This window comes from Staurois parvus, unplaced genomic scaffold (assembly GCF_062004578.1).
Source record: "Staurois parvus isolate SC_StPar_1 unplaced genomic scaffold, SC_StPar_1.0 ptg000927l, whole genome shotgun sequence".
Lineage (NCBI taxonomy): Eukaryota > Metazoa > Chordata > Amphibia > Anura > Ranidae > Staurois > Staurois parvus.
In genome coordinates this window covers 115,259-126,619 of record NW_028318723.1, presented here as the reverse complement: position 1 = coordinate 126,619, position 11,361 = coordinate 115,259, and the positions used below count along the sequence as shown (strand labels likewise).

Sequence of the window (11,361 nt, the reverse complement as noted above, 5' to 3'; positions counted from 1 at the left end):
CCAAATGGTCAGTCCACCCCTGCTAAAAGTATCAATGGTGTCAGCGGGAACCCATCTGAGAGCCACATATTGCTCAAGGAACCCCAAGCAACCTCTGGAGGAACCCTAGTTGAGAAACCCTGATCTAACGTCTGTGCTGCTTTAGAACAATGTATCCAGCATTAAATGAATTCCTATTTGCTTATATGAGAAAGGCACTTTGAAGAGTGTAGTAGGCACAGCTTTGTAGCTCTGCAGATGATTTGTGACACAGAGACGATGATTTTCCTTCCCATACAAGAAATACTTCCCATACAAGGAGTTTGGCATGGGCCCAGCTCGTCCAGATCAGTAGAGCAAGCACTGCCCTTCTGCAAAGTGATGGAAAAAAAGAGAAGGGCTAAAGGCGTCGAGGGAAACTGGGCACACAGATATCTGTCTGGAAGCAAAGAAACAGAAATTAGAGTGCCTGACAGTATAAGGCATAAAAACTCCTTATAAAAGAAAGCAGACAAAAACAGAACACAAGAAGAATTGACAGCGGTGCTGTGTATCTGCACATTCCAGTAATCTGAGAGACCGCAGTGATGAAATGAGAGTTGGGAACATAGCCTACTAAACACCTAGCAAAATCAGCTGAGAGGAGGGTGCTGAGATGGGGAGGGGAGTGCCGTGTTTATTCCAGATGTTGGTGAAGAAGCAGCTGGAGCTGAAGTAGCAGGAAGCAGCAGTAACTTAGCACAGAGATCGAAATTACTGAGGATTAAGAAGAAGTCAATTTGTTGCATCCGGCCGGAGCTTTCTCCTCTGCCCCAGGGACCAGGAATCGAGCTCCTGACAAAGAATGGGCTCCAGCGGCATTCTTCCTGATGGATTCTTAAGAAGGTTCTTGTGTCTTGGAAGGACCTAGGAGCTGTGTCCTGAAACTCTTCTCTTTTCACTGATGCAAGGTGAGCTCATTCTTTTACCCATTTTCACCTAGAGCAGCCATTCTTAACTAAGGTTTCTCCGGAGGTTGCTAGGAGTTCCATGACCTGTGGCTGATTGACCTCCTATTTGATGGTGCTTGCATAGTTCTGTTGTCAATTCCACTTGAAAAAGTCAGTGGCATGCCACCAGTGATCTTTTTAGCTATACCAGCATCCTTCCGGATGTATTCCTAAGAATATTCTTATGTCTTGGAAGGACCTAGGAGCTATATCCAGAAACACGTCTCCTCTCACTGTTGCAAGGTGAGCTCATTCTTTTACCCATTTTCACCTAGAGCAGCCATTCTCAACTAAGGTTTCTCCGGAGGTTGCTAGGAGTTCCATGAGCTGTGGCTGATTAACCTCCTATTTGATGGTGCTTGCATAGTTCTGTTGTCCTTTCCACTTGAAAAACTCAGTGGCATGCCACCAGTGATCTTTTTAGCTATACCAGCATCCTTCCTGATGTATTCCTAAGATATTCTTATGTCTTGGAAGAACCTAGGAGCTATATCCAGAAACACGTCTCCTCTCACTGATGCAAGGTGAGCTCATTCTTTTACCCATTACCATCTATAGAAGCCATTCTTAACCAAGGTTCCATGGTATCCCAGGGTGCTTACAGAGATTGCTAGGGGTTCCTTGAGATGTGGCTGATTGACCGAGAGGTCAGTTTGATGGTACCAGTTCCACAGCCAATGGCACTTGAAAAAGCCAGTGGCAGGACACCAATGATCTTTTTAACTCCAGAAGCATCCTTCCGGATGTATTCCTAAGAATATTCTTATGCCTTGAAAGGACCTAGGAGCTATATCCAGAAGTTCCTCTCTCCTCACGCATGAAAAGTGAGCTCATTCTTTTAACCAATACAACCTAGAGCAGTCATTTTCAACTAAGGATCCTCCAGAGAGTGCTATAAGTTCCTTGAGCTGTGGCTAATTGACCTCCCATTTGATGGTACCTGCATTGTTCTATGGCCAATTCCACTTAAAAAAAAGCTGTAGCATGACACCAATGATCTTTTTAGCTCCAGCAGAATCCTTCCTGATGGATTCTTAAAAATGTTCTTGTGTCTTGGAAGGACCTATGAGCTGTATCAAGAAACACCTCTCTTCTCACTGATGCAAGGTGAGCTCATTCTTTCACCAATACCACCTATAGCGGCCATTCTTAACCATGGTTTCATGGTATACCAGGGTTCTTCCAAAGATTTCCCAGTGGTTCCTTCAGTTCTGGCTGACTGACCAGGAGGTTAGTTTGATGGTACCTATATGGTTCAGCAGACAATGGCACTGGCATGACACCAATGATCTTTTTAGCTCTTCCAGAAATTTCAACCAGGGTTCCAAGGCGTTCGTCTAGTTTTTGCTTGGGGTGGGGGGGGTCTTTAATCAGCTGTGACTGATTAAACTCCAATTTGATGGTGCCTGCATATTTCTGGGGCCAATGCCACTTAGAAGAGCCAGCATGACACCAGTGATCTTTCAGCAGTCTTTAAGGTGGGCATTCTGACCACCATGGTAAAGGGGGCATTTTTAACCACTGTCCCTCCAATGAATTGTTTTTAGCAGGGTTCCCTGACATCTGAAAGTTATTTCAAGGGTAGTTATGGAGAAAAAAATGTAAAAACATTTTAGTGTAACTTAAACACATTGGGGGTTGATTTATTAAAACTGAAGAGTGCAAAATTTGGTGCAGCTCTTCATAGTAACCAATCAGTTTCCATTTTCTTTGTCACACCTTTATTGAACAAGCTGAAGTTAGAACCTAATTGGCTACCAGGCAGAGCTGCGCCAGATTTTGCGCTCTCCAGTTTTAGTAAATGAACCTCTTTGTGTGTCACCTGATCTGTAGTACAACAGATACTCTCTTGTCCCATGATACTTTATTGTCTCTGTTATACATCAAGTAATGGTCTTGTCTTTAGCAATGCTATTATAGTGAAAATGTGATATCTATGCATGTAGAATGGTCCTACTCATATACTGTGTATACTAATGTGCCATCCAACCAGGGGCGGACTGACCATTTGGAAACTCGGGCACTGCCTTTTTCATAGGCTTTTTTGAGTTTGGGCAAGGACACTGGGGCCCCATGATCCCCTATTGCCCGGGGGCCCCATGAGTTGTCAGTCCGCCCCTGCACCCAACTATTCACATTAGAGAAGCTTATGATCTAGTTCTAGTCTCACAGTCCAATAACCACTCCTAGACCAATTAGCAGCAAAGGCTTTATTTAAAAAGTTTTGGAAATATAAGGTAAAGTGCAGACTTTACTGTTTGTTACTGAAAAGTACGAAACTAAGTGTAGCGCGCTGTGGCGCCATTTATTATGGACCATCTGTGTGTTGTGCACTGCGGTGAAGGAAATACTGCAGCTCCATTCAAATCTGTGTGGTAATGTATTGATAGCCCTTTTAATATGAATTGGCTGCCTTTACAACAACGCTCATTAACAGGCTGCAAACGTCTGAATCGACCCTTAACCTACTAAGATTTTTAGGAGTTCCAACCCAGGCACTCCATGAAGGGACAATGTCCTTGGTGGGTACAGGGGCAGACTGACCATTTGGAAACTCGGGCACTGCCCGAGGGCCCGGGGTCAGTAGGGGGCAACATGAGATGCCCTTGGTACTTTTTTCATAGGCTTTTTTGAGTTTGGGCAAGGACACAGGGGGCCCATGATCCCCTATTACCCGGGGGCCCCATGAGTTGTCAGTCCGCCCCTGGGTGGGTAGCAAACCTAGAACACCAGAGCGGAAACGCAGGAGTGTTAACCACTTAGCTGCCATCCTGCCCTGAAAAGGCTAACAATACATGGGTAGACCTGTGTTCAGATGCAAGGACAGATCTGAGAACTACTCCATGATAATGGCACATGTTGAAAGTTATAGTTCTGTTTTCAACTTCTCTCCTTGATAAAAAAAATTATCCAAATTTTAAAAGTATGTTGGAAGATTAGTTTGGCTCTCAGACGTGTCACCTTTTTAAACTTGCTTTAATTGGTTTTAACTGACCAATGATCACAAACCACAGGCACAGTCTGCTAAGTGGCTCAGTGGTTAGTACTCCTCCTTTGCTGGGGTCTTTGGTTTAAATTCCAACCAGGATACTACCTGAATGGAGTTTGCATGTGCTTTAGTGAGTATCCTTCCACACTCCAAAGCCGTGCAGGTAGGTTAATTCGTTTCTGTCTAAATTGGCCCTAGTATGTGCCATAGGGACCTTAAATTGGAGGCTACTTGAGAGCAGGGACTGATGTGAATGTACAATATGTAAATTGTCAGCACTATATAAACGCCTGGAAAAAATAAACTTTGGCATTCTTTGTACTAGAAACATCGTCTTAGGCCCCTTTCACACTGACGGTCCGATCGGGTCCACCTGTCAGTTTTTCAGGAGAACCCAATCGGACCATCCATAGACCTCTATGGACCAGCGGGTGTCAGCAAACAAGTGTTCGCTGACACCCACCAGCATCCGATCCGATCCTGTACGCAAAAAACAGAAGGATGGGGATCCGTTCTCCATCCCTCCGGTAGATTGTTTCCATCTGACCGCCCCATAGGAATAAGCAGACTGTGTCTGTGTCCGCTCTGTGGCAGCGGAGAGGAAACACAGACCTGTCATCTGCTTGCTCTGCAGGGATGTGGAAAGATCCCACGCTGAGTAAATGTATCCGCTGGCAGATCCACCCCATCCGAAAGGGGCCTTAGGGTCACTGTATATATTTAGCACCCTCCTAGTTACACTAGGTGGAGCTAGACCCTGATGACTATAGAGGAGCTGATTAGCAACTCAGATGAGATAGTCAGAGGGGTCAAAATTTGGTTAGGACTGAGAGGCTCTGCAAGCCAGCCCCTCTGGAATTTCCCCCTGCTCTGAAGCATTCGGAGGAGGGCCTTGGAGGCAGTGGGTGGATCTGAGGAGTGGTTGGCTGCACCTTTGAGGGACCTCAGCCAATCCTCAAAAGGAGGCTTGACAAAGGGCTGGACTCCCTTAAAAGGTGTTAGTCTGCTCAGTAGCAGGAGTAGGAGTTGGAGTTGGAGAGAAGTCAGGAAGATGTGAGGCTGGAGGAAGAAGGCTGCCAGGAGACCTGCTGGGATGGGGCCTGCCTGTGAGCCTAGAGTCAGGAGGAAACCTCAGGACTCACTGGTCCCCTGAGCGAGGACCACCTGTGTGGCAAGGAAGGAGCCACCCAGTTGATAGGCCTGGTAGCAGTGACCAATCCACAAGTGGTACAGGAGAGGATCTGAGTGAGTGCCCCTGCACCCCCTGGGCGGATAGGGGAAGAAGCCCTCTGGTGGGTGACCAAATTAGCCCCTTCTAGTGACTGCGCACCTTAATTGAAGGAACAGGAGCAAAATCTCCTACTCAGGAAAGAAAACCTACAGATTACTGGGTGAAAAGGAGTTCATCTGGGGTCTGGGGTACTACAACTGGAGTTGCTGGCTAGCATTCCAACCAATACTGTGTGAGAGAGAAGAAGCTGTGAATAGTTCAGGAAGTTTGTCCTCAGATTTTGGTTGCCTTGGGCATCCTATACACCCCTTACCCCTTCCAAGTTTAATCCCCTCAATAAAAAAATAAAACCAATGCTCAAGGCCTGATTTCTGACCATGGATGAATGCGAGTGTGAAAAATGCTAACTTACTGGCTGTGCAGGACTATAGGGGGACCCAAATTCAACAGCAACCCCTAAGGGGGTAGTGCTTCATATGTATTTTAGTCTCATTTTATCTAAAGCAGTCTTTCTCAGCCATTTCATCTCTGAGGAAACGTTGAAATAATTTTCAGGTTCTTGGAAACCCCAGTTAAAAAGGATTATACTTACAGCTCATGGTACATTAGCGTGATCAACAAGTTGAAGAAAGTATTGAATAAAAGAATATGTAATGTGGTGTCCCTAATATATTTGACACCCAGGGGAGATCATTTTGTTACCAATTTATAATACAATAGGAGGGCTGCAAAAGGAGGTATAACTTTTTTTTATTAATTTACAAAGTTTGTTCAAATTTCACCTGTTGGTAGAGTAACTCTTCCTCTATATTTCTTTTTTTCTTTTTCATTGCAGGTAAATAATGGATTCCAAGCAGAAGCAGCATGCCATCAATGCGTTCTTGATGAAGGAGGGGTGCAGGCTGTCCAACAGGCTACAGATTGTTTATGGAGATTACATCTTGGACAAGAGCAATGTCTCGCCATTGGTGACTCTTCTCAATGGTGTCATCTCTGTAGACATTCTGTAGCCTTCAACCCTCCTTTGTCAAAAACTCAGTGAAGGCACATTGCTTCTGCATGGAATCTGTTATTTACCTAACATGAAAAAGAAGTAGAGGAAGAGTTGCTATAGAGGAAGAGTTGCTCTACCAGCATGTGAAATATGAACAACCTATATAAGTTAAAAAGAAAAAGTTATTCCCACATTTGCATTACTTTTGGTACAACCCTCGTATTGACTTTTTAATGTTGACTAAAGACCAAATAAAACATTTTGTTATTGATGCTTACAAACATACACATACATGTATAATTACACACAGGGCTGCTGTTAGAGACCATGGGGCCCCATACAGCCAACCTGTTAAGTCCCCCCCCAAAAAAAAAAAAACACGGTTTACTATGCTTCAGTTATAAATGAACACAGCGAGTGATCAGTAACGATCACACATTGTGTTCATTTAGGAAAGGAAGGGGCAAGTAAATGTCAAAAATTTACTGGACCCTTCCCTAATCTCCATCCTAAAGGATCCTATTGTGTGCTTGCAGCTGCTGGGGGGAATAAAGGAGGGAAGCCGGCTGTGCACTGTGGGAAGTGGGGGCATAGAGGGGGCCTGAACAGCAGGGGGAATGGTACGGTGCACAGGGAGGGTGACAGATGCAGCAGTGGGGAAATTACTGGAACCAATCCCTTGTATGGCTCTTTCTGCGGCAGCTGAAAGCCTGCAGGAGAGAGAAGAGAAAAAGTCATCTTTCAGCTGTCAAGAGAGAGCCATACAGGGGATTAGTTCCAGTACTTGCCCCCTGCCTTGCCAAGTACCCTCCCTTCCCACATCTGATTCACCCAGCTACCTGGGCCCCCCTGCTGTCCTGGGTCCCATACAGGAGGACTGGTGGTACCCCCTTATCCACAGCCCTGATTACACAACTATCTCCTGCTAGTCTCTCCTACCCAGTTGTCTGACTGATATCCAAATGTCATATATAATTACAACTGTTACCTTTTACAAAATTATTTGTTGTAATAATCTTGAAATAAAAAATTATTTCAGAAAATAAAAAGTCAAATAGCAAAAAATGTGGTGTCCTCTAACATTGGTGGTCAGTTGCAGAAGTGTCCCCGTACATCGGTGGTCAGTGTTAGAAGGGACCTCATACATTAGTGGTGAGTGTCAGAAGTGACCCCGTACATTGGTGGTCAGTGTTAGAAGTGACCTCGTACATTGGTGGTGAATGTCAGAAGTGACCCCGTACATTGGTGGTCAGTGTTAGAAGTCACCTCGTACATTGGTGATGAGTGTCAGAAGTGACCTCGTACATTGGTGGTGAGTGTTAGATGTGACCTCATACATTGGTGGTGAGTGTCAGAAGTGACCCTGTACATTGGTTGTCAGTGTTAGAAGTGACCTCATTCATTGGTGGTGAGTGTCAGAAGTGACCACGTACATTGGTGGTCAGTGTCAGAAGTGACCCCGTACATCGGTGGTCAGTGGAAATTTGCTCCCTTGCATTGGTGGTCAGTGGAGCTAAGGTATCCATCCACCATTGTTTGCTGCTCAAGGAACCCCTAGTAACCTCAGGATGAACCCTGCTTAAGAAGCTCTGATCTATAATATCACTCGTTGTTTTAAAACTAACTTTGGCAGACTAAAATAAGTGGTTTTCTTATTGCTGTCCCTGTTGGGTAGATTCACCCTCTCTAGCCTCTTGTTGGCCATTGTCACCAACCCAGAAATTGATGAGAAACCCCAAATGTTATGGTTGTCACTTCAATAGAAGGTGGTAGGGACCCTTGTTCTAGTGACAATGATCTAAAATGGACTGTGCCACATTTGGAGAAAGGGAAGTCTCACCAGTGGGACACAACAGCCTAACAGGGGTTCTAAGCAACCAACCAATGTAACTGTCCATAACTAAAAGCAGAAGTTGTGATCGGAGGTACTGTACACTTTAAAGAGGGTCTTCAGCCTGTTTGAAAAAAACTAAAAGTTAGTAGCTCTTACCTGTCTAGGGATCCAGCGCTGTCCTTACTTTGACCATTTCTTGCTGGTTTTCGGGCCCCCATTGCCAGCATGTTTAGTATGGGAAGCCGGCTGTGACTCCTAGTAGCTTCACAGTTGGCATTCCACCGTGCAAGCGCAAGGCATTCTGCACTGTGTAAGGTGTCCCAAGAGGTTGCGGGCGGGGGGGTGAACTTCTGGGGGAGTCATCTAGGTGATCCAGCTGGAAGTGGGAGTGGGTACCTACCAAAACTAGGCACCTGATTCCCTCCCCCACCCCACAAAAAAAGTCCAAAAGTGTTAGAGGAGGGGGGTAAGGAGGGCATAAAGCATAATTTCCCTTTTAGTTCAAAGGTCCGCTTTACGTTACTATATGCATGTCCCACCTTAAAAATGTTGTTTTAGGATATGGATGAGTTCTATAAATGGCTAGGAACTTCATTGTGTAGCCTATGTTCACTTTATGGAGAGGATTTCCTTTTTTTAAATCACTCAGATCCAAAAATTTAAGTCAGCAATATAATTAATTATCAGTTATTTATGTTATTATAATCATTACTGGATTCTTTGAAGAACTTGAGCTCTGCGTTTACTGGAAATGCTGTTGACATACTTCTAGGTTGTTTTGTTCTATCATACCCCTGTGTATATCGCTGTTTCAAGTGTATTACAGAATTTTTTAAACATTTCTGAGACTTATCCGCATGCCTGTTTTTCAGTTCAGATCTGTTCTAAACTAGATCCCAGTGTTTTGGCAGAAAATTACCTAGAATTGTTGGCAGGGCATTCAAAATCATAATCAGTTAGATTGGTCTCTACAAATGATGAGTGGTATGTATTGTGTCTTTTTCTGGTCATTCATGCATACTCTGCCTGTATATTGTACATTTTCATTTTATGTGCAAAATGTATTACATTTATTTAGTTAGTCTGGCTGAAAAAAGACAAAATTCCATCCAGTTCAACTAAAAAAATAAAAAAGTTATAGAATAGTCTATTTCACATTTTCACAGCTCTTACTGAGAAGAAACCTTTCCGTATTTGGAGATTAAATCTCTTTTCCTCCAGACATAAAAGCGTGCTCCCTTGTCCTCTGTGAATAACTCTACACCGAGTTCACTATATGAACCACTGATGTATTTATACATGGAGATCATTTCCCCCCCTTATGTATTATACATGGAGATCATATCCCCCCCCTTATGTATTATACATGGAGATCATATCCCCCCTTATGTATTATACATGGAGATCATATCCCCCCTTATGTATTATACATGGTGATCATATCCCCCTTATGTATTATACATGGAGATCATATCCCCCTTATGTATTATACATGGAGATCATATCCCCCCTTATGTATTATACATGGAGATCATATCCCCCTTATGTATTATACATGGAGATCATATCCCCCCTTATGTATTATACATGGAGATCATATCCCCCCTTATGTATTATACATGGAGATCATATCCCCCCTTATGTATTATACATGGAGATCATATCCCCCCTTATGTATTATACATGGTGATCATATCCCCCCTTATGTATTATATATAGAGATCATATCCCCCTTATGTATTATACATGGAGATCATATCCCCCCCTTATGTATTATACATGGAGATCATATCCCCCCTTATGTATTATACATGGAGATCATATCCCCCCTTATGTATTATACATGGAGATCATATCCCCCCTTATGTAGTATACATGGAGATCATATCCCCCCCCTTATGTATTATACATGGAGATCATACCCCCCCTTATGTATTATACATGGTGATCATATCCCCCCTTATGTATTATGCATGGAGATCATACCCCCCCTTATGTATTATACATGGTGATCATATCCCCCTTATGTATTATACATGGAGATCATATCCCCCCTTATGTATTATACATGGAGATCATATCCCCCCTTATGTATTATACATGGAGATCATATCCCCCTTATGTATTATACATGGAGATCATATCCCCCTTATGTATTATACATGGAGATCATATCCCCCTTATGTATTATACATGGAGATCATATCCCCCCCTTATGTATTATACATGGAGATCATATCCCCCCTTATGTATTATACATGGAGATCATATCCCCCCTTATGTATTATATATAGAGATCATATCCCCCTTATGTATTATACATGGAGATCATATCCCCCCCTTATGTATTATACAGGGAGATCATATCCCCCCTTATGTATTATACATGGAGATCATATCCCCCCTTATGTATTATACATGGAGATCATATCCCCCCTCATGTATTATACATGGAGATCATATCCCCCCTTATGTATTATACATGGAGATCATATCCCCCCTTATGTATTATACATGGAGATCATATCCCCCCTTATGTATTATACATGGAGATCATATCCCCCTATGTATTATACATGGAGATTATATCCCCCCTTATGTATTATACATGGAGATCATATCCCCCCTTATGTATTATACATGGTGATCATATCCCCCCTTATGTATTATACATGGAGAAATTTCAGAGGGGCTGGCCTGCAGAGTCTCTCAGCCATGACCAAATTTTGACCCCTCTGACTATCTCACCTGAGGTGCTAATCAGCTCCTCTCAAGCTATCAGGGATCTAGGAGGGTTCTACATAGCGTTCTGTGCATGTCGGTGCCCCCAGTGTATGTGGGCAGGACATTGGAAAGACTAATCTTCTTAAAGGGTGAATGAACTGAACCCTATATTTTTACAAGTGTCAGGCAATACTTTCATCTGACAAAATCTCTTGTCCATGGATGGGGTACAGTGGTGGGGTATGATTTATGGGGATTATTGCTTAATACCCGATAATATTTCAGGTATTTACATATAATAAAATGACTTCTAAAGGAACATCATCCTACTACTTTTTATGTATTTTGGTGTTTTGTTATGGTTTGTTGGTCTGTGGTAGTCTCTGAAAAAGTACACATTTTTTCCCTTTTGGCCTGCACATAGTTCACTGTTGACTATGGACTAGTATTGGTGGATTTGTAGATCCCAATTTTCTTCTTGTGAGCTCTATAACATGTGAGAGATCAATGAGAGAACATTAAATAAATGTAGCATATAGAAAGTGAGAATCTATGAATCCCAGACAAAGTAGTCATGGATTGCCAGAAAAAATTACCATACATATTACTTATTCATAGAAA

The 11,361-nt window shown here is 43.1% G+C and overlaps 1 protein-coding gene across 1 annotated transcript in view; it reads left to right on the top strand.

The window, feature by feature from the left end:
* Positions 1–356: 356 nt before the first annotated feature.
* The window catches only part of RASL12 (RAS like family 12), a 74,675-nt gene continuing 63,670 nt past the window's right edge, over positions 357–11,361 (top strand). The window contains exon 1 of the mRNA XM_089656658.1: positions 357–929. The gene's annotated coding sequence lies outside the window, so the exon portion shown is untranslated. The remainder of the gene's footprint in view (positions 930–11,361) is intronic.